The sequence below is a fragment of the Balaenoptera ricei genome, chromosome 20 (genome assembly GCF_028023285.1).
Source record: "Balaenoptera ricei isolate mBalRic1 chromosome 20, mBalRic1.hap2, whole genome shotgun sequence".
In the NCBI taxonomy this organism is placed as follows: Eukaryota; Metazoa; Chordata; class Mammalia; order Artiodactyla; family Balaenopteridae; genus Balaenoptera; species Balaenoptera ricei.
Window position 1 is genome coordinate 62,892,361 of NC_082658.1, and position 27,584 is coordinate 62,919,944.

General features: G+C 46.9%; 1 protein-coding gene across 4 annotated transcripts in view; it reads left to right on the forward strand.

Moving 5' to 3' along the window:
- Positions 1–27,584, forward strand: part of SHMT1 (serine hydroxymethyltransferase 1) — a 56,052-nt gene that overhangs the window by 12,777 nt on the left and 15,691 nt on the right. Inside the window, exon 1 of one of the 4 annotated variants that reach the window (XM_059908549.1) lies at positions 20,394–20,417. The exons of 1 other annotated variant lie outside the window; for it this stretch is intronic. The gene's annotated coding sequence lies outside the window, so the exon portion shown is untranslated. Of the gene's footprint in view, positions 1–20,393; positions 20,418–21,830; positions 21,955–22,718; positions 22,819–27,584 lie in introns of those variants that run through there. 2 more of the 4 variants (XM_059908546.1, XM_059908548.1) reach the window with 2 other exon arrangements.

Below are 27,584 nucleotides of genomic sequence, written 5' to 3' on the forward strand. Positions count from 1 at the left end.
AAAAAGAAATTAAGAGAAATTGTCCCTGAGAAAGTTCAGATATTCAACTTACTAGACAAATACTTCAAATCAATTGTCGTAAATATGCTTAAAAAGCTGAATAAGTCCAGGAGAATGATGTATGAACAAAAGGAGACTATTACTAAAAAGATATAAATTATGAAGAGGAACTATATGGAAATACTGGAGATGAAGAGTACAGTAGTTGAAATAAAAAGTTCGCTGGGGTATCAGAACCAGATCTGAGCAGGCAGAGGAAAGAATCAGCAGACAAAGAGCAAGTGAAACCATCCAGTCTGAGGAGCAGAGAGAAAAAATCATGAGGGAAAATGCTCAGAGCCTGAGGGATGCATGGGCCATCACAAGATATACCAATATATGCATTATGAGAACCCCAGAAGAAAGAGAGAAGGAAAGACAGAGAGGAAGGGGCAAAAGAATATTTGAAGAAATTAAGGCCAAACACTTATGAAATTTGGTGAAATCATAATCAGCATATTCAAAACCTCAATGAACTAAAAGTATGACAAACCCAAAAAGATCCACAAAGACGTATTATATTCAAATTCTCAAAAGCCACATACAAGGAGAAGGATTTGGGAAAGTTAGAGGGGTAGCAAGCACCAGAAACTTGTCTCCCCACCTAGACAAGAATTGCCCAGGCAAAATCTGTCTCTTGTAACTATTTTGGAACTCTGAAGTCTATTGGAGGCTTGTAACTTCCAAGTAAAGGCTTGGACAGAAAAGGGTGGTTAATCTCAGTCAATTTTAGCTCTTAGCAGCATATTAATTCCTCCTCCTACCCCTCAGTGCCATGGCAGGCCGCTGTTCACGTATTCTTGGAGCAGCTCGTACAAGGTTGGCAGAAGCCGGGCAGAGGGGAGGACCATGTACTTCAGATACTGCACATCTGCCCTCTAATCACTGATGGCTGCTTCTCATCACACAGGTGCAGACCCAGAGGCAGGGCTATTGTGGCTCCTCCACCTAGTGTTGCAAGCCACACCCTCTCTGCCTGAAGTGACTTCCAGAGGATGTAAAGGACCAGGCCTTTTTTTCTTACTTTATGTTTCTCTTTTCCCCATTTTGGGAGCCAGACATTGAAAAATAAGACATTCAAAAGCACCTGCAATACAGAAGAAATTAGAAAGTCATTGTGCATGACCGAGGGAAAATGCAGACTCAAAAAACAACAGACAAGGGATTTCCCTGGTGGTCCAGCGGTTAAGAACCCATCTTGCAATGAAGGGGACGCTGGTTCAATCCCTGGTCAGGGAACTAAGATCCCACATGCCACAGGGCAGCTAAGCCTCAACGACGGAGCCTGCGTGCCACAACTAGAGAGATGCCCGTGAACTACAACGGAAGATCCTGGGTGCCGCAACTAAGACCCGACACAGCCAAAAAATAAATAAATAAAAACAGAAACAATAAAACAAAACAAACAAAACCACCAGGCAAGACTGTAAGTTTACACCTCAGGCTGATCCTCAGCAAAGAGACAGCTACAACAACTAAAAAATCAAAATCAAAACCAGCAAATTCTGGGGAAGAGAGGGAATCAGATTTCGAGAAGTATCACATTATTAGGTTCAAATGTCCACTTTTCAACAAAAAATCACAAGGCATTAAAAAAAAAAAAAAAGACAGTATGGCCCATTCAACAAAATAAACAGCCAGGAGAAATGGTTCCTGAAAAAGACCTGGTAGCAGATTTACCAGATAAAGACTTTAAAACAACTGTCATAAAGATGGTTGAAGAACTAAAGGAAGATGTGAAGAAAGTCAAGAAAACAATGTATGAACAAAATAGAAATACCAGGACTTCCCTGGTGGTGCGGTGGTTAAGAATCCGCCTGCCAATGCAGGGGACACGGGTTCGAGCCCTGGTCCGGGAAGATCCCACATGCCGCGGAGCAACTAAGCCCATGCGCCACAACTACTGAGCCTGCGCTCTAGAGCCTGTGAGCCACAACTACTGAGCCTGCATGCTGCAACTACTGAAGCCCGCGTGCCTAGAGCCCATGCTCCGCAACAAGGGAAGCCACTGCAATGAGAAGCCAGTGCACCGCAACGAAGAATAGCCCCCACTCGCCGCAACTAGAGAAAGCCCGCATGTAGCAACGAAGACCCAATGCAGCCAAAAATGAATAAATAAATAAATAAGTAAATTTATTTATTAAAAAAATATAAATAAAGTTAATGGGGCAAAATATTAGCAGTAGGAGAATGTGGGTAAAGGAAAGGGTACACAAGTATTCTTTGTATTATTCTGATTCTTGAAACATTTCTGTACATTTGAAATTATTTACAAATGAAGTATTTTTAAGGTATCTGTGTACACTGATAAAGTTTTTGTCGCTTACTCATCCCTTCACTCCTGCAATGTGTACTGAGTTCCTTCCATGGGCCATGCGCTGTGTCAATGCTGGGGATCCCCCTGAGCAGCCCCAGTTCCTGCCTTCGAGGCCTGTCCTGTCTCAGCAGACGTGGCAGCAACACATCACATAGCTGAATGGCTCCGTGCAGTTATGGTGTGTGTGTATATGGGTCCCAGCTTGGTTTTCTTCTCACTACATTTCTCTGACTCCAGCCTCTCCAAGGGAGCGGCTAGCCTTTTATCCTCATGGGTTTGGGGCTGCTTGGCCATTTTAGAAGAGGACCAGGGGAATGGCCTTGGGCAGAACAGGCCTTGAAACTAAAGAGCAAAGGCCCTGTGGGCCTGAGTCCCAGAGACAAAAGCCAGGCTCACAAGAGTAAAAGATTAACTTTGTCTCTGTTACACTCACAAGTATACCTAGTTGCCACAAGACAAGAAGCTCGCTTATCCGTTTTAACCTTATCTGTTCCTGTGCTTTCTTGCAGAAAATTCTCATTCACTTCTTTCCCCTCACAGAAGCAGTCCCTATTCCCGATAGATACCCACCATGGCTGCTGATACAAGAATTTTGACGATTTCTGAAAATTACCAGTGATCATGAGACAAAACCTCCCTTTTGTTATAAAAGCAACTCACCCCTTCTGCTCAGGGAGCTGGCACTTTTTTTCCTGCCGTCTTCCTTGTGCACAAGCTGTCTCCTTTAATAAAAAGCTTTGCTCAAGAGCCTTGTGGAAGCGATATTCATTTCTAGGGTATTGCTGTCTAAGAATCTGGAAAGGGCCCGGTAACAAGGACACTTGAAATGCAAATCTTCCTGTCTCCGTAGAAATTCTGATGTGAGGGAGGATGATGATGAGAGTAAAGACAAGGACCACATCCAGACTGGAAAGTAAGAAGTGAAACAGTTTCTCTTCCCGGAGGGCATCCTCTTGGATATAGAAAACCCTAAGGTATCCACCCAAAATTATTACAACTAGTAAGTCAGTCCAGCAAGATTGCCGGACATAAGATCAGTGTGCAAAAATCACTTACAATTCTACACACTCGCAACGACCAACCCGTAAGTAAAGTTAAGAAAACGACTCTATGGCATTAAACAAAAAAACAATAAAATGCTTAGGAATAAGTTTAACAGAAGAACTACAAAACTTACATTCTGAAAACCACAAAACATTGTTAAAAGCAATTAAAGAGGATCTAAATCAGTGGAAACATGGTTTTATCAACCTCACTCAGCTGTTTCTGGAACTCTGTGAGTGTGTAGGGTAGTCATGCAAAGCAAGGAGCAACTCGTGAACTGAGCTTTCAATAATTATCACAAGACCAGAAAAGAAAAAAATGGCAAACACCTGTGCTTTATTCTGGGCGTGACTTTGCAGGATTAGTCCATGCTTTGCCCCACCAAGCTTGATGCCTGAACTTGTCACGTGTGGATCTGCATGCGCAGTGGTAGCCACACAGCAGGTGCTTTGCCAGATTGAATGACACTGCGAAGACAGTTTTTTCCTTATTAGTTTCCTGTCAACATTCTCTCTTCCTCACTCCGGCTCCCTCTGCCTTCCTGCCCTGTGTGTGCAAGCACAGGTTTACAAGGGAAGATGTAGGATCTCAAATGAATTGAAGGTGAAATGCAATCATGGTGCAGCATCTTTCCCCATTCTATTTTGTACCAGCCTTGCTCATTTCTCTATTAAAATCATACATGTTAGAGATGGACGAGCTCGCATAGCCTCCAGCACGCGGTAGGACCTCAGCCTCCATTTGTATGCAATTGAGTCAAAGACAGAATCACAGAAGACGTGGTCTCAGAGGATGGGGAAGATTTAGACAAGCATATTCCATGGAGCTGACCTCTGGGAATGTCTACTTTTTTACAGAGATGTTAAGCCCATGGGAACCATACCACCTTTTCGACTTTTCACTAAAGTGACTAAAACACCAGATTATCATGAGATTTGCACCATTTTAAGCCATTAAGTTTGTGGTGATTGTGTACAATTTGTACACTTTAAATATGTACAGTTTGTTACAGATCAATTATACTCCAGTAAATTTTTTTTTTTAAGTTTTTTTTTTTTTCTAATGTCTTTAGGTTTTTTGTTTTTTTTTTTTTTTAATTAATTTTTTTAAATGCCATGGCATTATTGAGATACATTTTAATTTATTTATTTACTTATTTATTTATGGCTGTGCTGGGTCTTCGTTTCTGTGCGAGGGCTTTCTCTAGTTCCGGCGAGCGGGGGCCACTCTTCATCGCGGTGCGCGGGCCTCTCACTGTCACGGCCTCTCTTGTTGCGGAGCACAGGCTCCAGACGCGCAGGCTCAGCGGTTGTGGCTCACGGGCCCAGCTGCTCCGTGGCATGCGGGATCTTCCCAGACCAGGGCTCGAACCCGTGTCCCCTGCATTGGCAGGCAGACTCCCAACCACTGCGCCACCAGGGAAGCCCCTCCAGTAAATTTTTTTAATGGCAAAAGATCTGAACAGACACTTCGCCAAAAAAGAGACATAGGAGGTAAATGAGCAATGTCATGAGTCCGTAGAAAGATACAAGTAAGAATCACAACATTCCTCTACCCTACTAGAAGGGCTTAAAAAAACAAAACAAACAAAAAAAATGCTGACAAAACCAAATCCTGATGAGGAAATGAGACAGCTATAACTCTCATACCTTGCTGATGGGGGTGCAAAATGATGCAGCCACTTTGGGAAACATGTTGGCAGTTTCCTATAAAGTTGTACAAACACTTATCATAAGACCCAGCCATCCCATTTCTGATATTTACCTAAATGAGATGAAAATTTATGGTCACATGAAACCTGTACATGTGTGTTTACAGCAGCTTTATTCATAATACTAAAAAACTTGGTGCTGAATTTGACCAATGCTTTTTCTGCATTTATTGTGAAGATCGTTTTTTTTCACCTTTATTCTATTAACATGGTAAATTGCATTGATTGATTTTCAAATGTTGAATAAACCTTGTATTTCTGGAATAAACCCCACTTTGTCAAATGTATTTTCATTTTTATATATTGCTGGATTTGATTTGTTTTTAAATTAAGTAATTTATTTACTTTTGGCTGCATTGGGTCTTCGTTGCTGTGTGAAGGCTTTCTCTAGTTGTGGCGAGCTGGGGCTACTCTTTGTTGTGGTGCACAGGCTTCTCATTGCAGTGGTTTCTCTTGTTCCAGAGCATAGGCTCTAGGTGCGTGGGCTCAGTAGTTGTGGCACGCGGGCTCAGTAGTTGTGGCACACGGGCCCTAGAGCGTAGGCTCAGTAGTTGTGGTGCACGGGCTTAGTTGCTCCGCAGCATGTGGGATCTTCCCAGACCAGGGCTTGAACCCGTGTCCTCTGCATCGGCAGGTGGATTCTTAACCACTGCGCCACCAGGGAAGCCCCAGATTTGATTTATTAATATTCTGTTAGCTATTTTTGTGTCTCTGTTCATGAGGGATATTGCTATGTAGTTTAATTTTCTTCTAATAATTTTTGTCTAGTTTTTATAATAAGTAATACTGGGATCATAAAATGTTTTAGGAGGTGTTTACTACTTCTCTATTTTTCTGAGAGACTGTATAGTATTCTTTCTTTCTTAAATGTTTGGTAGATAGGAAAACTGTCTGGGCCTGGAGTTTTCTTTATGGGAACTTAATAAATTCAAGTTCTTCACTTGATATAAAACTCTGCATAATTTCTAGTTCCTCTTAAGTCATTTTTGGTAATTTGTGTCTTTCAAGGAATTTGTCCATTTCATTTAAACTCCCTTATTATTATTTAACGCTTGTATGATATATAGTGATGTCTCCTATTGCCCTTCCTGATGTTGGTAATTTGTGTTTGCTCTCTTATTTTTCTTGAGTATTTGAGCTAGAGGTTATCAATTTTGTTGATTTCTCAAGACAGGTTTTGGTTTCATTGATTTGTCTTCTCAGTATGTTCATGTGTTGGTTTAAATGGTCGAGTGCAGTTATAAAAGCTGTCTTAATGTCCTTGTCTGCTAGTTTCAACACCTCTGTCATTTCTGCATGTTTCTATTCATTGATGATTTTTCCTAGTATGGGTCACATTTTTCTGCTTCTTGGCGTGTCTACTAATTTTTTATTGGACACAGGACATCATGGATGTTATTTGTTGAGTATCTGGACTTTGTTGTCTTCCTTTGAAGGGTGTTGGACTTTGCTCTGGAAGGCAGGTAAGTTACTTGTTGATGTGTTCGATCTCTTTGAGACTTTTAAAAATAGTTTATTTCAAAATAATTACGGATTCACCGGAAATTTCAAAGATAGTACAGAGAGGGCTCATGAACCTTTCACTGTTTTCCCCATGTCTGCATCTTCCATAACTATTGTACAATATCAAACTCAGGAAATATATGTTGATAAAATATGTATGTATAATTCTGTGCCATTTTATCACATGTATAGATTCATGTACAGCCGCCCACCCTTACCATGGTTTTACTTTCCAGGGTTTCAGTTACCCACGGTCAACCTCAGTCCTAAAATACTGAATGGAAAGTTCCAGAAATGAATAATTCATTAAGTTTTAAATCGCAGGCCATTCTGAGCAGCATGATGAAATCTCCCACCGTCTCACCCGAGATGTGAATCTTGCCTTTGTCCAGCTTAGTCCACCTGTTAGTTGCTTAGTAACCATCTCAGCTGTCAGACCAGCTGCCTCAGCATCGCAGGACTTGTGTTCAAGTGACCCTTATTTTACTTAATAGGTCCCCAAAGTGCCAGAGTAATGATGCTGGCAATTCGGATATGCCAAAGAGAAGCGCTACAGTGCTTCCTTTAGGTGAAAAGGTGAAAGTTCTCGACTTAATAAGGAAAGAAAAAAAATCATATGCTGAGGTTGCTAAGATCTACGGTAAGAATGACTTTTTTTAAAATTGAGGTATAGTTAATGTACAATATTATAAGTTTCAGATGTACAGCACAGTGATTCACAATTTTTAAAGGTTATATTCCACTTAGTTATTAAAAATACTGGGTATATTCCCTGTGCTCTACAATATATCCTTGTAGCTTATTTATTTTATACATAGTAGTTTGTACCTCTTAATCCCCTACCCCTATCTTGCCCCTCCTTCCTCTTCCCTCAACCCACTGGTAACCACTAGTTTGTTCTCTATATCTGTGTATCAGTGAGTCTGTTTCTTTTCTTTCTTTCTTTCTTTCTTTCTTTTTTTTGGCCACACCACACGGCACGTGGGATCTTAGTTCCCCGACCAGGAATCAAACCCGTGCTCGCTGCAGTGGAAGCAAGGTGTCTTAACCACTGGACCGCCAGGGAAGTCCCTGTTTCTTTTTTTATCTTCACTAGTTTGTTTTATTTTTTTAGATTCCGCATATAAGTGATATCATACAGTATTTGTCTTTCTCTGTCTGACTTAATTCACTTAGCATGATACCCTCCAAGTCCATCCATGTTGCTGCAAATGGCAAAATTTCATTCATTTTTATGGCTGAGTAATATTCCATTGTGTATATGTACCACATCTTCTTTATCCATTCCTCTGTTGATGGGCATTTAGGTTGTTGGAGATTTTCGTATTATCTTCCTGTTATTGATTTCTATTTTGGTTCCATTGTGGTCAGAGAATACACTCTGTGATTTCAATTCTCTTAAATTTGTCACAGTTTGTTTTGCGGCCCAAGATGTGGTCCACCTTATTCACAGTCACTCGAGAGCACGTGTAATCTGCTGTTCTGTTGTTGGGTGGAGTGTCTGAGAAGTGTGAATCGGGTGCAGTTGGTTGATGGTGGTGTTGGGTTCTTCAGTATCCTGGCTGGTTTCTCTCTGAGGCTTGTTTCAAAGTTTTGCTAGAGGAAAGTAGGTTAGCTTTCACCCAGGGGTAGTTTGGACTTACTACTCGGACGTGCCGGCTCCGGGGTGTCTGTTGTGTTCCCCCAGCCAGCACTGAGGAAGCTACTCTGGCTGCTCAGAGCTTGAACATCTTTCCCTGTGAACTCTGGGAATTTGTCAGCTCACAATTCCCTGGTTGTACGTCTTTGTGGAGTTTTACTCTGTGCATGCAAGTCACGCACTCGGCAAAACTCCAAGGAGTTCCACACACAAAGGAATGCCTCATTCTCCCCAGCCCTGATCTCCACCCCCTCCACCCACCGAGACCACCAGCCTCTGTGCCGTCCCCTCTCTGCACCCAGGATCGCCTCTGCTCACCCGGCCAGGGCAGACCCAGTTTCCCCCTCCCCCTTTCTCATGAGTCCGAGCCCCTGGCCCCTGGTTGTCCAGAGTTTGCAAAGAGCTCTTGAATAGGTTTTGCCCAGTTTCCTAGTTGTTTATCAAGGAGGGTTAAGTGCAGTCCTTTCTACCATATCATGCCTGGAAGAGGAAGTCTGTTTCGTATTTTTAACATTCTGAGAATAATAATGTGACATGGCAACACGGGGAAGTGATGGCAGTGGAGTTTCAAGTTCTGTTTTATTTTAAGTGTTGCTGAATAGGAAAAAAAGAAAAGACAGTTACAGAGGCAACCTGATGTTGGGGATGAAGCAGTGGATGGAGCTCCAGCCGTCCTGTCCACCTCCCTTCCACCTCCCGTTGTCTGGAGTCAGACCTGTGAGTCTGACGTGATCCTCACTGGGGACAGGCTTCCTTGCCCCCCGCAGGCAGAGTGTGTCTCCTTCTCTTCCAACACTTGTGACACTTCACCCAGATGGTCACCTCAGCCTGGGTGTGGATGAGCTGGTCTGGGGAGAATGTGTAGGAGAACAAAGACCATAGGTGGTGTCTGGAGATCCCAACGCCTGGAGGAAAGCAGAGGAAGAGAGAGGAGCCCAAGTGGACTTGATAAAAGCTCAGAGAGGTCAATCGACTTACTCAAAGCCACACACATTCACTTCGCATGCCTCTATGTGCCTCTGTGGGAAAATCAAGGCTAACGTTAGCCGGTTTGCACTGGTTTGGCCGTCCTTGTTTCTAGCTGGCATCCACTCTCACTGACCTGTGTGGCCTCTCCTAATTGGTTAGATCCACTCTGCATGAGACCGGCCCCCCCCCCCTCCGCCGGCCCCGGGCAGGTAACATTTTGATCTGCTTACGGAAGTGTACTCTCCTCACCCAATATTGGCTGCGACTCCAAATCCTCCTCCCACTATAGCCTCAGGAAGAGACAGCACAGCAGAAGGCAGAGAGAAGAAAGGCGTTAGTTCTTGATTTTCGAGTCATTTGGAAACTTCCTCACAGAGCAGATGGTTTGAGAGAAAAGGGTTTGAGTGGCAGAGGGGAGGCCTTGGGCTTACAAACACCTTCCTTCTCTTGAGATTTAGAGCAAAGAGGACACCTGGTGAGTCAGACAATTTCCCATCCCACCCAAGCAGAGAGAGTGAAAGGCGTTTCTCTGTGCTGGAGAAACAAGTGGTCTGGAGGGGAACAGCCGGGGATGCAGGAAGCTCCTGCTCTGTGCTGCGCTGTGCGGCTGGCTGGTGTGGGCAGTGGGTAACTAAAGACCCCTGATGGCTTTGGATGGGCTGGGAGTGGAGAGGACTGTGCTCGGGGAAAGGCAGGGGGTCTGAGTCCATTCTGTGGAGTAGAGACAGTCATGTGGGCTGACTCATAGCCTGGCGGGGCGCTGAGGGGGTAGGCACAGGATTCCCCAACACCGTGTGGGCACAGGGGAGATGGGGGCCTTACAAAGCCAAAGAGGCTGGGTGGTGGTAGGGTACACGGAGCGGACATGACTGAACACCTCAGGGACCAAGGCCACGAGTGCACCAAGGATGCCAGTAATTTGCGTAGAAGTGGACACTGCTGGCCCAGTCCATGCTGGGCACCACGTAACCCTTGAACTTCAATGCAGCAGGAATAGTGGAGGAGACTGTTGCTGACTGAGCACCAGCTCCAAACACTCGGCAAGGTGAGACTTAAACGTAAGTCAGTATCGAAAAAGAGCACAGCTGCGTTTCTTGTCCGTCCACATTTGTTGTTTGAGATCCGCACGCGCTGCACTCCAGTCTCAAACATTCAGATGTATTTCTTCTGCACCTACTACGTGTCGTGCTGGGCTCCAGGATGGCCGCAGCACTTGCCACACAGCACTGTGGACCCAGCCAAGCTTCAGAGACCGACCTCACTTTGCATCCCGTCTCCATCACACTAGCCATGTGATTGTGGGTTGTCTGACTCTCAATTTCCTCATCTGTATGTGAAGCTAATGATATAACTTGGCAAAACAAAACTAAAAACAAAACCTTCCCCCAGCCCAGACATCTCCGCAAAGGCACTAGAAAAAGAAAACTCTTTTACTGTTGAATAGGCATTAAGCTAGAACGTGATAAGCATCACAGACCACCTGTTAAGAGTTTGCAAAGACAGAAAGGAATGCACTCCTTGCACAGCCAAGCGCACTCTCCATTGCACGCGTGTTCCTGAGCTAAACGATAACCAGCCCTCTAGTAAGAGGACTCAACTGTACCATTTATCACATATAATTCATCCTAATTTTACCTGGTAACTGGGGAGATTAAAACTGTGCCTCCAAGTGAGGGTCTTTGGCAGGAAAGAATTCAAGGGTGAGCCATAGTAAAGTGAAAGAAGGTGAGAGCAGCCCCAGGGTATGGGGTTGTTAGTTTTGTTTATTTAATTTTATTTTTGGCTGCGTTGGGTCTTCGTTGCTACGCATGGGCTTTCTCTAGTTGCAGCGAGAGGCAGCTACTCTTCATTGCGGTGCGTGGGCTTCTCATTGTGGTGGCCTCCCTTGTTGTGGAGCATGGGCTTTAGGTGCACGGGCTTCAGTAGTTGTGGCATGTGGGCTCAGTAGTTGTGGCTTGCGGGCTCTAGAGCCCAGGCTCAGTAGTTGTGGCGCACGGGCTTAGTTGCTTTGTGGCATGTGGGATCTTCCTAGACCAGGGCTCGAACCCATGTCCCCTGCATTGGCAGGCGGATTCTTAACCACAGTGCCACCAGGGAAGTCCCAGGGTTGTTAGTTTTTATGGGCTGAGTAACTTCATAGGCTAACAAGTGGGAGGATTATTCCAACTATTTGGGGAAAGGGGCAGGAATTTCCAGGAGTTGGACCATCATTGCCCACTTTTTGGCCTTTTATGGTCAGCCTCGGAACTGTCATGGTGCCTGTATGTGTGTCATTTAGATGCTAATGCATTACAGTGAGCATATAATGAGGCTCAAAGTCTAGTGGAAGTTGAATCTTCCACCGTCTTGGGCTTAATTGGTTCTAACCAGTTTTTGTTGTATCCTCAAAGGCTGTGTCATTCTTTTAATGGTTGTGCCCTGCCCCCTTCCCTCTTGTCTCATTCCTCTCTCAGAGATTTCACTCCCATATTCTTATCGGAAGAAGAGGGGTGACGGTCCATCTTCTGTAGCTTGTTTCAGGGCTGAGTAGGGGTGTCGACCCTGCCTGTCAGGGAGTAAATATCTCTGGATGCCTGATCCAGGGGTCCCAGGGGCAGGACAGCTCCTTGTTTTGAGTCAGAGGGCAGCAAGGGCTGGAATCCTGGCATCGTCATCGTCTTGATGTGGAACTGTTGTAACTGCTCCATAGCCGTCCTACAAATCTTCTTGATGAAGCGCTTTTGCAGCAGCATCAGAGTACAACAATAACTATCTATAGATGACAAAAGACTTAAAGAGCCACAGTTAAACGCTTGATTACAATGTAATTGACAAAGAAACTCGATTACTGCTGTTACACACAACATTTTAAGATAATAACCAGAGGGACTTCCCTGGTGGTCCAGTGGTAAAGAATCCACCTCCCAATGCAGGGGACTTGGGTTCAATCCCTGATCAGGGAACAAAGATCCCACATGCCGCGGTGCAACTAAGCCCGTGTGCCACAACTACTGAGCTCATGCACCTCAGTGAGAGAGCCCGTGTGCCGCAACTACTGAGCTCATGCACCTCAGTGAGAGAGCCCGTGTGCCGCAAACTACAGAGCTCATGCACCTCAGTGAGAGAGCCCGTGTGCCGCAAACTACAGAGCTCATGCACCTCAGTGAGAGAGCCCGTGTGCCACAACTACTGAGCTCATGCACCTCAGTGAGAGAGCCCGTGTGCTGCAAACTACAGAGCCCACATGCCCTGGAGCCTGTGCAGCACAGCTAGAGAAGAGAAAAGCTGCACACCACAACTAGAGAGAAGCCTGTGCACCACGATGAGGAGCCTGTGTGCCGCAATGAAGATGTGGCATGCTTCAAAGAAGATCCCACATGCTGAAACTAAGACCTGATGCAGCCAAAAATAAATGAATAAATAAGTAATTTTAAAAAAAGATAATAACTAGAATGATGACCCATAACCTTATATACCAGGACGTATCCAAATTTTAGAAATTTCATATAATTTCTAGAATGTCTATATTAATAACATTTACCCACAGTATAATCTGGGAAGGCTTATCACTTATTTGACAATGCTCCCCCTGTTTTTTACATACCGAATAATCCTGATTGATTTAATATCTCTCTGAGATGACTCAGGGTTCCCCTGAAGCACCCCGAAGTTAGCTGAAGGTCAATGAACTTCAGTTAGAATTTGATATTTGGGAAGTTTGTCAAAAATATCAAAAAGCTTTCAAAACACTTTGTCAAATAGGATCACAGGTCACTGTGAAACAACACTTATTCACTTAACCAAAATGACAGAAGATTTCAAAAGCAAATACAGATCACTTAAATGCAAAGAACCTCATACAATCTGTCATCTAAAACAGGATTCCAAGAAAACTTTGTTCTCTTAACAGAGAGAGAACTAAACTCAAGTCTTGTACTAGCCTACTCTTAATAACAAAATCCATTTATCTAATTAAATTTAATCCAATCTTAGCCAATCCTGACCATGTACAAAAGCTTTTCTCAGGGTTCCTTTTCCATGAGCCTTTTACAATTTTTTGTATCCATACTATTTTGTCCCTTATTTTCTTTTCCATTCAGAAACAACCAGCTCTAGGACAAAACTAACGTTTTTCTCTTTAACAAAATGCATTTCCATTCCTCACACCTTCTTTTACTGAAAGCACACATCTTACTTTCCTGGAATAATGAAATGTTTCCCTTCTTGTTATTTTTTAAAATATTTATTTATTTACTTGGCTGCATTGGGTCTTAGTTGCGGCACACGGGATCTTCATTGTGGTCTGTGGGATCTTTTGTTGTGGCACACAGGCTCTTCATTGCGGCACATGTGGGCTTCTCTCTAGTTGTGGCGCATGGGCTCTAGAGTATGTAGGCTTAGTTGTCCCACGGCAAGTGGGATCCTAGTTCCCCGACTAGGGGTTGAACCCTCATCCTCTGCATTGAAAGGCAGATTCTTAACCACTGGACCACCAGGGAAGTCCCCCCTTATTATTTTAATAGCTTTAATTACATATATTATAATTTTAACCCTTAAAAAGCTTAATCTCCAGTGAAAATCAAGAAGCAAGTAATTGTGATCTGTTTCTCATACCAGCTTCTCCTGATTGGGAAACTTATGCTTTAGTTTTCCTCTTCTAAGAAGGCAAGCATAGGTAAACTTAGACCTGCCCAGCAATTAATGTTCTAGAATTTTATCCTATTTGAAATGACCCAGATAGTCAATGAGTTCTCTTCATTTAACTTCGTTTAGTTTCAAGTTACCAAAATCTGGAGAGACCATATTAGACATTGCCAAAACATAATTATTCCTATAGAGTTTACCTAAAAACTCTTTATCTCATTTACATTTACTTTCCTTAAAAGTTTCTTGGGAGTTCCCTGGTGGTCCAATGGTTAAGACTCCAGGCTTCCGGGACTTCCCTGGTGGCACAGTGGTTAAGAATTCGCCTGCCAATGCAGGGGACATGGGTTCGATCCCTGGTCAGTGAAGATCCCACATGCCGCGGAGCAACTAAGCTCATGCGCCACAACTACTGAGCCCGCATGCCACACTACTGAAGCCCACGCATGCTCCGCAACGAGAAGCCACCACAATGAGAAGCCTGTGCACTGCAACGAAGAGTAGCTGCTGCTCGCCACAACTAGAGAAAGCCTGGGTGCAGCAATGAAGACCTAACGCAGCCAAAAATAAATAAATTAAATTAAAAAAAAAAAGAAAAAAAAAGACTCCGGGCTTCCACTGCAAGGGGCATGGGTTTGATCCCTGGTTGGGGAACTAGGATCCTGCATCCCATGCAGTGCGGCAAAAAAAAAGCAAGTTCCTTAAAAGTTTCTTCACATTGAGTTACTTTCCTTGTTGGCAAATTTGCAACAGGCATAAGGTCTTATTTCACCTGTAGTAAGCCTAGGTACAGCAGAAATAGTATACTTAACATTGTAAAGACACATCTGTATTAAACTGACAAGCTTAAGCAAGCTTCAATACCAGATATAGATTCAGTATTGAATATTTCCCAGTTTCATTCTGAAATTCGTTCTGGCCAGTTTCTTTTATATTTCTGAGTACTTATATAAGCGCTTTATTTCCTTTAAGCCACTTAAAAAATATATTTATTTATTTATAATTTTTGGCTGTGTTGGGTCTTAGTTGCGGCACGCGGAATCTTTCATTGTGGTGCGCGGGCTCTTGTGCGCGGGCTCTTTGTTGCAGCGCATGGGCACCTTTCTAGTTGTGGCATGCAGGTTTTCTCTTCTCTAGTTGTGGCATGCGGGCTCAGTAGTTGTGGCGCACAGGATTAGTTGCCCCGTGGCATGTGGGATCTTACTTCCCGGACCAGGGATAAGGGATCAAACCTGGTCCCCTGCATTGGAAGGGGGATTCTTTACCACTGGACCACCATGGAAGCCCCCTTAAAGCCATTTAAATAGAGCTCTTTTACAGATTAATTTTGGTAAGATACATACAAACATGCAAACAAACAGAGACCTCATAGTTCCCATTCCAAAGTTTTAGCCATGAATCAGGTACAACAATGTAAAATCCATCAGTTGCAAAAGAGGTAGAATTCAAATCGGGTTTCTGGTAGATGGAACAAATCAAGGTCACCTGTCTAGACGGTAATCCCTTTTAACTAATATTTATGAAAGACACTTAAGACTTCTATTTGTCCTTGACGAGTCAAGCTCCAAATTACCTACCCCCTTTCCTGAAATTTGCATTTCAAAAAGAAAGCAGAGATAAGGGTTCTTGGAGAAGATCAGGTAGAATATTTGCATCTCAAAGGCATGAAGAGAAAGGCATGTTCCTCCTAGGATGATTTTTTTCCCTTAAGGCCAGGAAAAAATTTTTCCCTCAATACTTACAAGCCTCTTAAGTAGGGGAGGTTTGGGGAGTGATAAAAGGATTTGTGGGTTTCGGATTATTTGGAGCCACACCTCTGGTCCTGTAAAGACTAGATTTGTAAAATAAGGACAGCTTTTTGTGTTTTCTCTCAAAGAATTTGGTGGCCACCTCAACGATACCAAAAGACTTGACACCTAGGTTGGAATGTTTCACTTTCCCTCATTTACCTTAGGGGAGAAGGCCCTCCCCCCCCCCCCCAAATTCCTATCAGCTATGGTCAGTTTAGTCAGACTGGTGACCTCCTGTTTTGTTAATCTATTTGCAAACACTTTTGAGCATCCACCCTGGGTTTAAGAAATTTTCTAATGATGGCCCTCAGTTCGGCCTTTGATCTGAAGAGGCTGGCCTACAGCCTCACATGGTCCCATTTCTAAAGGTAGCCTGACTATTTTTAGTTCTTTCCACTCATCCCATGGTTACCCTCTACTCGAATGCCACAGAGTGGAGACATTTGTGGCATTATGTGGTTGTCTGGATTTGTCCACTCAAAGGCAAAGAGGTGTTGGGAGTCTGGGTGCAGGGGGATGCTAGAGAAAGCATCCTTTAGGTCTAGCACTGCGAACCAGTTTGCAGTCTCTGGGACTGGGGTCGATATGGTGTATGGATCAAGGACTATCGGGTGAGGGTGAACTGGAACCGCTGCCTCATTAAGTGCCCTCAGGGCTTGAGCAAACCTGTATTCTCCACTGTTTCTTATGGGCAGAATGGGGTTATTACACAGAGATCGGCAGGGTCGTAAGAGCCCATGTTTTAAGAACTTGGTTATTAAAAGTCGGGTACCTGTTGAGCCTTGGGTCTCAAGGGACCCTGTCTCTTCCACGGGTAATCAGCATTGGGTTTTAACGAGATATGAACTGGGGGCACATTGGTAGCTTTGCCAGGACCTCAGTGTCCCAGGCAGTGAGGTTCACTTGAGATACAATATGGGGTGGAATGGAGACCTCCTCTGGCTTGAGACTGAGGCAGGTTCCCACAGCTGGGTGCCTTCTCTGTGAGGGTCTCCAAGTTGGAGTACTGTCTGGAATTTAGTGAGCAAGTCCCTTCACAGCAGGGGATGGGGCACTCAGACATGAGCAGAAACTGATGTGCAAGGGTAAAATTTCCTAGCAAGCAGCTGGCGGGGGGGCGGGGGGGGTGTTCTGAATCACTTGGTTTGGGCCATCCATCAACCCCCGTTATCATACAGGATTGTACAAGGGTCCAGGGAAACCCGTTATCATACAGGATTGTACAAGGGTCCAGGGAAACCCGTTATCATACAGGATTGTACAAGGGTCCAGGGAAACCCGTTATCATACAGGATTGTACAAGGGTCCAGGGAAACCTGTTATCATACAGGATTGTACAAGGGTCCAGGGAAATCGGTCAGCACAGAGTGGACAGCCCCCGTATCTAATAAGAAAATAACTCGTACTGGCCACGTCAAGGGCTGCCCGAAGCTCCTCCGGAGACATGACCAGGAGTCCTTTGGGAGCCATGGAGGGTCCCAGGCCCCATCACTCTTTGGTCCTATCAGCCGTCATTGGTTTGGGAGCCCTGAGTCGCCTTTGGGACCGAAGGCAGTCCCACTTCCAGTTGTCCTTGTGTTTACACTTTGGACAGGGTACTGCTGGCCCTCTTCCTCATGGGTGACATTCATCTTCCTGGCTGCACTTCAAACAGATCCCTTCTTGGCAGGGCCGTGGCTCTGATCCAGGCCTCCTGGATCCTGTCGCTGCCGTGGGCTTTCTCAAGGGAGGGTAACCCTGAGTGGTGCAGGGGCGACGGCTGCGGCCAATAACTGTGCCTTTCGTTGTTGTCCCTGATGTCCCAAAAATGTAAGAAGGGAGTGTGCTGCCAGAGACTCTAGTGGGTGGAGCCCCTCAAGGGAGTGTCACAGAGATAAATCCTGATGGCAGTTTCGGAGATAGTATAATTGGCTTGATCCATGATGGCCTCCAACTCCAGGGCAGGGGATCACGGCAGAAGAGGTGTTTAATTAAGCAGGGGAAACGGCTTGTGGCTGTCAGGCCATGAGAAAGGGTCTGTTTGGCAAAGACAACGGTGGGGTCCCTGTGGGCACCTGAAATCTTTCTGAGAAAGAAAAAGAGAAACAAATAGAGCTGAAGGGTAGGGCTGGAGCTGTAGAGATAACAATACAAGGCAAAAGCTCCCCTCAGGATATGGTCTTTGTGCTGTTGAGGAGGGGCACCTCTTCACAGAAGTAAAACAGAGGTAACACCCCACCTGCTGGTAAAGCCGGCAAGGAGGCTGCGGGACCTGTAGACAGTCTAAGAAATCAGGAGGGGATGAGAAAAGGAGGATATAAGAGAAATCTGGGACAGGAGGGAAGGTGTACAACCAGGACACTTCCCAGGCCAGAGATCCGTAGGCCCACTGAGAAAGGAGCTCCACCACTACCTCTGCTCAGGGGTTGATAAAGTGCGAGACCGCCATGTGTGACCAGGGGTGCAGTGAGGCCGTGAGCCCTGAGTGGCACCCAGGGAGGGCCGAGCCACAGATCTAGCTGGAGGCTCCTGTAGTGCCCCATTTGGGCCCCCTGATGCAATTCTGGCATTCTGGAACCAGGCTGAGACGAAGAACGAGTAAGGAGGCGGAATCGGGCTTGAGGAGCCGCGGATGGGAAACTCACCCAATCAGGTTGCCAATGGCTTGCCACGGTCTTAATTTGGAAGTCCGAGTGGTGGTCTCTGTGGATCATCTCGGGTCCAAAGAGATAAGAGTGATAGGGAGAATGAGGGAGATTGAGGGGAGAAAAGCCTTGGGCCCGGCAGGCTCCTTCAGGGCCAGAGTGCTGGTCTCTGCCCAATCTCGCAGGCAGCATCAGCCGCCACCTAAGGGCTACTTGAACTTTCAGGGCTCGGGACAAGTCCCGGTCACCCTCCGCAGAGGGGAGCCATAGCTCAGTAGGCGGATCAAGACTATGCCCTTTGATGCCCCTTTCGTGGTCGCCACAAAAGCTGTTGCAGGAGAATGGGGGAGTGAGAGAATAGTCATGTCTCAGGTCTCGCGTGATTTCCTGGGACGGGACAGACCAGCAAGTGAGGGTCCTTGGCTTCACACAGGAAAGAAGTTAAGGGCGAGCCATAGTAAAGTAGAAGTGAGTTTGTTTAGAGAGATACGCACACATTCCTCAGGCAGAATGCAGTCCCTCTCAGAAGGTGAGAGCAGCCCTGGGGTATGGAGTTTTAGTTTCTCTGGGCTGGGTAATTTCATAGGCTAACAAGTGGGAGGATTATCCCAATTATTTTGGAGAAGGGGCAGGGATTTCCAGGAATTGGGCCACTGCCCACTTTTTGGTCTTTTATGGTCAGCCTTTGAACTGTCTTGGTGCCTGAGGTGTGTCATTTAGATGCTAATGCATTACAGTGAGCATATAATGAGGCTCAAGGTCTACTGGAAGTTGAATCTTCCACTATCTTGGGCCTAATTGGTTCTAAACAGTTTTTATTGTATCCTCAAAGGCTGTGTCATTCTATTGATGGTTTTGCTCTGCTCCTTCATTCCTGTCTTAGGAGGAACAACAAACTTCTCCTATCTTTATGACAGGAGGTAGTTTTGCAACTTAGAAGGAGGCTCCTACCCACCCACAGTCACTTGGAAATAGCTGTACTGGATCCTTCACATTTCCGTTTCAAAGAGATGGCTCCCAGGTTCTTGAGAACGACATTCCTGGGTCATAAATTTGACAAAAGACCTATCTAGTCTTCAAAAGGATTTATATACATTTCAAAGAGATGTTACCAAACTGAACTTGCATCTGCTCACTTGATGCACTGCAAAGCCAACCTACTGACACAGGGTTGTGGTGAAATAAAGTACAGCATTTACCGCAGGGCCAAGTAAGGAGAATGGCAGCTCATGCTCAAAAGACCCAAACTCCCCAATGGTTTTCAGGAGGGTTTTTAAAGATGATATTAAGGGTGAGGGTTCAAGGGTGTGTGATCAACTCGTGACCATTCTTCTGATTGGTTGGTGGTGAGGTAACAGGGTAGTGTTTTGGGAATCTCAATTATCAATTTTTTGGCTCTAACCGGTCTGGGGTCTAAGACGTGCTGGTGGGCAGCATGCAGCTAACTTCTTCCACCTGGTGGGGGTTTTAGTTTCTGCAAAACAGTTCAAGGATACGACTCAGGATGTTATCTGTAGCCCTTGAGGAGGAACTAAAGGTTCTTAATTTGTTTATGGATAAATTATTATTTTATCTTGCTTGACTGCTTTCCTTTGTTTCTGCATTTTCTCACTTCTCTGATTAAATTTGCTTTTTGGAACTTGGGAAAGCTTAGGAGGCTAAAGCCTTTCTACAAATAAGAAGCAGGGGACATGGGGGTGGGGGGGGGTGTCTGTTCCCAGGAAGGTCCTGCAGGGTCCTGCTTTGTTTCAAAGAAGAGAAAGCACAAGTTTTCTAAAGTAAATGCTCAAAGAAAATGGAGGGGAGGGAAATCTCTTATTTAAACTGGGGAAATTAAGCCTTTTATTTTAAATTTGTATTTATCTTTACAATCTACTTCCTGCTTGATGCTCTAAATTCCAAAAATCCATGGGGGATCGGGGGGAGTGGAGGGCAGGGGAACTAGGGGAAGGAAGGGAGTCACTAGGCAAAAAAGCATTTGACAAAATCATTCTCACTACAGTTGATCCTCGAGGAGGATGAGTTTGAACTGTGCGGGTCTGGTATGAGAGGTTTGTTTTTTTTTTTTCTATAAATACTTACTACAGTACTACACGATCCATTGTTGGTTGAATCCTTGGATGTGGAACCACGGACACAGAGGGCTGATCTTAAAGTTGTAAGTGGATTTTTGACTTTGCAGGCATTGGGGCCCCCAACCCCCAAGTTGTTCAGGGATTAACTTTATATGCATTGCAGTGCATGACTCCTGGAAATAACAGTGCTTCCTCTCTGAATTGTTATGGATCCCTACTCTCTCATTGTCTTTCCCTGGACTTTTCCGAGTCAGCTTTGAATCCATTCACTGTGACATCAGTGACGTTTGTTGCAACATTTTGGAAATTGCTTGACATCGTAAGAGGTAAAGTGTTGTAGGTACGTTGAGAACTGAAAGATCAGGAGCTGCTAAAGAAAAAAATATTCAATGACACAGTAAGGCAGATTTTATTCAAGGGGGCGGGGACTATTTCAGTAGGTGTAGGGACCACTGCCACGGAATCTTGCAGTTGGGGATAGAGATTGGGCTCAACTCTGAACACAGCAGGAGCAGTGGAAATTTATAGCCAAGGAACATGGTGAGGTTGGTGGATGGAAAATTACTAAGAGGAAACACATTCGGGGGGGTCAGGGTTTCTGACATCACATCAAGTTTCTGATGTGATGTCAGAAACTTGATGTTTCTGGCTAAACTGACCAGGCCTGGGTGATCAGACATCACCGAGGATCGTAGAGGATGAGGATCCAATCAGATATGGAGAATGGGGCGGGGGCGGGGGCGGGGGCGGGGGCGGGGGCGGGTGGGTGGGGGGTAGGGTTCTGTCTAAACTGACTTAGCAGGATTCTTGCTTAATTAAATCCGACAACACAGAGACAAACAGGAAAGTCCAAAAGTCCGGCTTCCGTCAGGGAGAGAACCTTTGTCAGCTCTTTCCCTATATCGTGCAGCCCCTCGGTTTTTAAATTCTTAACAATGGTTTATATTATTGAGCCCTTACTGTGTGTCAGGCACAATGTCAAGTGTTTTACATACGTCTGTGAGTCCTCCCCACAGCCCTGCCAGGCAGATATAATTATCTCCAATTCAAAGATGAGAAGTATGAAACTCAATAAGTGAAGTGACTGGTCTAGGATTCTGTATGTGCAGAGTAATAGTGTCGGAGTTGGAACCCACGTTTTTCCTATTTAAATGACCACTGTGCTAACCTGTAAGTAGGACAATGCAAAAGTTAAGTATAGCAACAGAATCCACCCCTAGTCCTCCGTCTTCTCGGAAATCCCCGGCCTCTGGCCCGCAGCCCGGGCGGATGGCACCACGTTCCCTGGCCCAGGTGAGCAGGGGCACCTCGCCACTGTGCTGGGCGGGGCCCAGCCCGCTGCAGCCAATAGCGCGGGCGCCTCCGGGGGCGGGGCTCGCCCGGTTTCGCGCTCTCACTGGACGCCTCGGGGGCGGGGCTCGCCAAGATGCGCGCTCTGATTGGGCGCTCCTGGGGCCGGGCCGGGCCGGGGCGGTGCGCGCCAGGTTCTGGTGCCTGCCTAACGCGCGGATCACGTGGCGGCGGGCGCGGGACTGCGGGTTCGGACTCCTGTCGCCGGCCGCAGCGAGGGGCGCGGTGCACCAGGTTGCACTTAACCGCGGCTCCGAGAAGCGGGGTCGGGTGAGTGCGGAGCGCCTTGCTGGTGCCTGGGGTGAGGGGCCCGGCGGAAGTGCGCGCGCGCGGCCCCGGGTCGAGACCTGTGTGGGCGGGGGGGGGGGGCGGTGGCCTCGGCCGCAGCTGCGAAGGCTCGCTGCCCGTGCTGGCGGCCGCCTTGCTCGTGGAGCACTTTAGGTTTCGGTGCAGCGCGTCACCTCGCCACAGTATCCTCACGGCGGGGCTGCAGCCGAGTGCTGTCCTGTAGCCCATTTCGCAGGCGGGGAAGGCGAGGCTCGGAGAGGGCGGCGGGCCTGGGAGCCTCCCTGCGGCCTGCACAATGGCGGAGCCCGCGCGGTGCCGCTGCACGTGCGGTCGCCATACGGGGCGGGCCTGCGCCTGGCTTCCCCATCCCTCATCCCGGCCTAGGAGACAAGTACTGCCCTGTGGGGTTCTTGGCCCGGGGCCCTGCGCGTCGAGGTCCAGGAAGTTAAGCGACCCTTGGTCAGCTGAGGCCGACACAAACATGCGCTTCAGTCGGGCAGAGTTGGCGGACTGGAAACACCAGGTTCTTATGGACTCATAATTTTTTTACTTGAAGGAACATGCAGTGGACGTGGGCGATTGTGCTTTTATTTAGTGCAGTGTTACGGAAAAGAGTTGATTCCGACTCTCACTATTATAAGCCACTTAGCTTCTGAGCCTGTTTCCTCCTTTATAAAGTAGGGAACACGGACAGATGGTAGTTCCCTCAGGAGACTTCTGGCTGGTCCCACTTGTGTGACAAAGGCCCAGGGAAGACCTGGGGGCATGGAGAGGCTGGTAACCTTGGCAAGTGAACTCACGTACTTGGACTGTTACCCTGGGGTTGAGGTGAGGATCATGCCAGAGGTGAGTGACATTTCTCCAGTGGAAGCACCAACAGTGTAACATAGTAACCGCTGCAGTGAGTTGTGTTTTCCTGGGGTGCTCAGCTGGGGTTACTGAGTGGTAGTAACCTGGCTCTAAGATCCCCAGGTGTCTCTCATAACAATAGTAGCTGCTGATTTTTGAGTAGTTACTCTGCCTGGCCCTGTCTGAGTGCTCTGTGTCTGGTACCTCATTTAACTCCCAACTAACTCAGAACTGTCGTCCCTGAGTCATATATGAGGGAACCGACAAACAGGTGTCAGCACCTGGGGCTGCACATTAGGAAGTGGGGGCGGGGCTTGAACCCCACAGGCTGCCTCTGCAGTGAGTTCAGCACAGCTCCCCCGGGTGTGGTCTTCACCGTTGGGAAGTAGAGAATGGGAGGGGTCCAGCCCGTGAGATGTCCACCTGCTCTTCCATAAGGAACCTGGATCTTCTCCAGTTGGGTTTCTCTAGTTGTTAGTTTCAGACAGTTATTTCTCAAACAGGTGCATTGGGAAATAACTTGTCAGCTATGTACTGTCAAGGTGAGAATCTGTTCTCCCATCCCAGCTCTGGCCTTTGGGCCCTCAGATCTCATCTCCTGTGTCTCTGTTTTGTTCCTGATTTCTGCCCCTCAGCAAGTGAAACCTCTTCCCATTGTAGGGCCTTTGCTCTTGGTGATGGCTCTTTCCCCCCATCTCATAAGCTTGGCTCCTTTCCACTGTTCAGATCTTAGCTCAGGCACCTTCCGCGGCCGGTCTACAGAAGCCCGCCACCCATTTATTGCCCTCATAACAGTCATCACCGCCTGAAGTTATCCCGTGTATTTCTTGTTTACTTTTTTAGAGCCTGCTTTTCATAAAAGCAGGGCCTCTGTCTTGCTGACCCTAGTATTCTTAGTGCCTAGCTCAGTGCCTGGGGTATAGGAGTCACTCAATAAATATTTGTTGAAGGAATGAATGAATCCATTGTAGGCTAATGGTAGTGAAGTAAAGCTCCTAAATACCAAAAGCTTATTTTGAATTAAACATAGAATTACTATATGATCCAGCAATTTCACTTCTGGGCCTATACCCAAAAGAATTGAAATCAGGGACTTGATATTTGTACACCCGTGTTCATAGCAGTGTTACTCACGATAGCCAAGAGGTGGGAGCAGCCCAGGTATCAGCAATGGATGGATGGATAAACAAAACATAGTCTATCCATACAATGGAGTATTACCCAGCCTTTAAAAGGAAGGAAATTCTGACACATGCTCCAACATGCGTGAACTTTGATGATATTGTGCTATGTGAAATAAGCCAAACACAAAGGAGAAATATTGTGTGATTTCATTCACATGATGTACCTGAAATAGTTAAATTCATAGAGATAGAAACTAGAATAGTTTTCACCCCAGGCTGGAGGAGAAGGGAACGGAGTATGTTTAATGGGGACAGAGTTTCAGTTTGGGAAGATGGAAGCGTTCTGGAGACGATGACGGGGATGGCTGCACGACAGTGTGAGTGTATTTAATGCCCCTGGACTGTGCACTTATATCACAGTTCAAAAAAGATGAGAGGAGTTCAAGGTGTACTGTTTCCCAGCCAACCTCCAGACTCGAAGAATAGATGGTAAGTATGTCTTCCCTAAATATAGTATCAGTTAAAAATGATCTTCCCTCTGATCTAAAAAAGCAGTCTCAGGATCTTTGTCTCACTTGTTTGCCAGCTATCTGGGCGTCCCTCAGCCCTGGCAGGCTGGCATATGAACTAACCATCACATTCAGGATCTTTGCTTTTCTTACTGTAGTTTAGAATACCCCAGGATATAATAGGTTATATCTATAATAGATATTATTGATTTAATTGAAACAAGTCAAAGAACCTTGAAGTTATTGTTTGAATAAAGAATTCAGGCTTCTTCGTGGTTTAAAAAAAAAAGCTTAAATTAGAACTCAAGTTGGGTGTGGACTGAGCACTCCATTTGGGGGATGACTTGACCCGAGTGGGAACAGGATACACGGTGGAAAACTCCCCCACGGGGTTTCAGTGAGAGCAGCGGGGCACTGCCCGCCTAGGAGGGGGCGCCGGCCGCACAGAGAGCCCTCCCCGGGGTCGAGAAGGAACTGGGACTCCGAGTTTGCAACTTGGCTAAGAGAAGGGATTGCAGAGAGGTCAGAGGGCCACAGGTGGTGACGGACGCTGAGCGAGACGAGCGAGACCACAGCTGAAGAGCAGAGAGCAGTTTCTTCCTGAGCAGAGCCGGTCTGAGTGCCTCTCAGGGACGGTTGTAGATCTGACTGTCCCGGGGGGAGGGCGGGGAGAGGGGGCTCCAAACGGACTTCAGTTACTTGGCGGTTGAGAAATACCTGCTCTGTGTTGCTTGCCACCTTTGAATCCTCTTTAACCTTGAGTAGTCGGTATTTAAAAGAAGCTTTTCTCTGAGATTCTAGGACCAGAGGGCCTGTTTTGTCTCTTGTGCTATTTCTGTGGGTTTGCCACCTGCTGAGGGCATGTGGGAAGCCGGGCTTGAGTTAGGAGGAGCCGTGGGCAGGGTGCCCAGAGCACCCACGTCTCTCCACTGCTGGCACAACGTGGATGAGGCCCCGGCACGGTGGCCTGTGCTGCTTCTGCTGCTGAAGCATTCGTGGCATTTAAGTCCCAGCACTCAATGTTGGGTTTGTGGGAGTGGCCGTATTTCTAATCACGCTGTGCTCGTGTTAAAATAACGACTGCTTCAAAAGCCCCAGTTAGGGATTTCCTGGTTAAAGTTTACTGATGGTGTCTTTTCAGCAGCTCTCCCAGAGATTAAGGAGGACCCCTGTGACTGGGAAACTATTAGCCTATTTATTTACTGGGTATATTTGTCTAGCAAATTATATTATCTGTACTTGTGTAGGAAGAACTGTGCTCTTTCTGCTGTGTCTCCCCTTTACTCTCGCCACTACCAGTCACAGCACTTCTGACACCAGACGGTTCCTTACCCAGCACTCCTGCCACACCAGCTGGTGTCTTACAGTTGAACTCAGTTCTGACACTAACCACACAGGTCAAGTGTTCCGTCCCAGCAGACAGCCTCCCCCGACCCACTTCAGGTGCCGTTGTGAGTATTGGGTCCCCAGGTGACCCACAGCTTCTGTCCGGCTTGCCTACAAATCCGAGGCTCCCAGGACCCCCCTGGATTGGAGCATTTGCTAGAGCAGCTCACAGAACTCAGGGAGACACTTAACGTTCACCGGTTTATTAAAGGATGTGACAGAGGACACAGATGAGCAGCCAGATGGAGAGAGGAGAGGCACGGGGCAAGGCCGGGGAGGGTCCCCGTGGAGTTGGGGTGCATCACCCACTCGGTGTGGAATGTTCACCCACCTGGTTCGCTCCCCGAACCCTGTGCTACTGGGATGTTATGGGGGCTTCTTCCTGGAGGCCTGATGGATCGTTAACCCCATTTCCAGCCCCCTCCCCTCTCTGGAGGCGTTGGGGCTGGCCGTGCGGGTGCTGCGAAGCTTCTCCTCGTGGTCTGGTCTTTCTGGTGGCCGGTTCCCATCCAGGAGCCCGCCCGGAGTCGCCTCATCAGGACAAAAGATACTCCCATCACCCAGGGAATCGCAGGGCTTTTAGGAGCAGAGACCTATGTATATATTATATATATTATATAGACACACCCAGCGCCCCATCTGGCGTCCTCTCCTCCGACAGCCACTGTCCAGACGGAGCCCGCCCCCAGCTCTAGTCCTCGTGACTCGGTCATCCACCTGCATTTAGGGCGCTTGCTCCATTTCCTGCTCGCCTCCCCCGGTAAGCGCCTCGGAGGTTCGGCCCGTTTGGTTCCCACTGTGCTCCCAATCCCAATGCCATGGCTGCTGCAGGCCTCCATCAAGTAATTGTTGAGGGAAAGGATTTGAAATGAAAACTTACCTAATTCATGGAGAGCACTGAAAAGCTGCCAACTATTGATTAAACGAGGTCAGTTCCTGTAAATATTTAAGCTCTCACTTGAGCAGAAATACCACTGAGCTCAAATGCTCGTTCTTTGTGGGAACGTATGTTAAGACACACGCCTGTCCAGGCGGCTGTACTGCAGTGATGCCGAATCCAGGCGTGTGCCTCTGACCGTGGTCCTTACGGGAGGCCTGGGTTCCAGCCAGCACGCGTGCGCTTTACCTGCAGCCCCGGCGGCGGGACGCTGGGCGCGTGGAGTGTGAGCTGGGGTCTGAGTCCGTCCTCCGTGGCCAGCGGGCTCTGCAGCCCTTGGCTAAGACACTTTCCTGAGTCTCATTTTCAGTGCTTGAAAAATGGAAGGAATAATACATAAGCCAGCAATTCACTTGCTCATTTGGCAAATATTACTCCTGTATGGCTGTGCCTGGTACTGTGGGAGATTTTTAAAAAGTAACCTTCAGTCCTTGCCTTCAAGGAAGCTGGCTTAGAGCTAAGCCACAACTAGGATAAGTTCAGCTGTGAAGAGGGGATGTCGGGCTCCCCGAGGCTGGTTTGGCCTCTAGGCAAGGAGGGCGGATCTCCTGATGAACCGGTGACCAGCAGGGAGTCGCAGGCGGTCCCTCATGGTGGTTCTGCAACAGAGTCCTCGTGGTCTCCAGGTGGTTCTGGGGGCAAGGCTAACACGTGTGTCAGTACTTTGGCGACTCGGGAACTGACAGGTGGTACTGAGCTGTGACTGAGGGTTTTGTAATTATTTATTTTTGGCTGCATTGGGTCTTCGTTGCTGCGTACAGGCTTTCTCTAGTTGCGGCGAGCAGGGGCTACTCTTTGTTGCTGTGC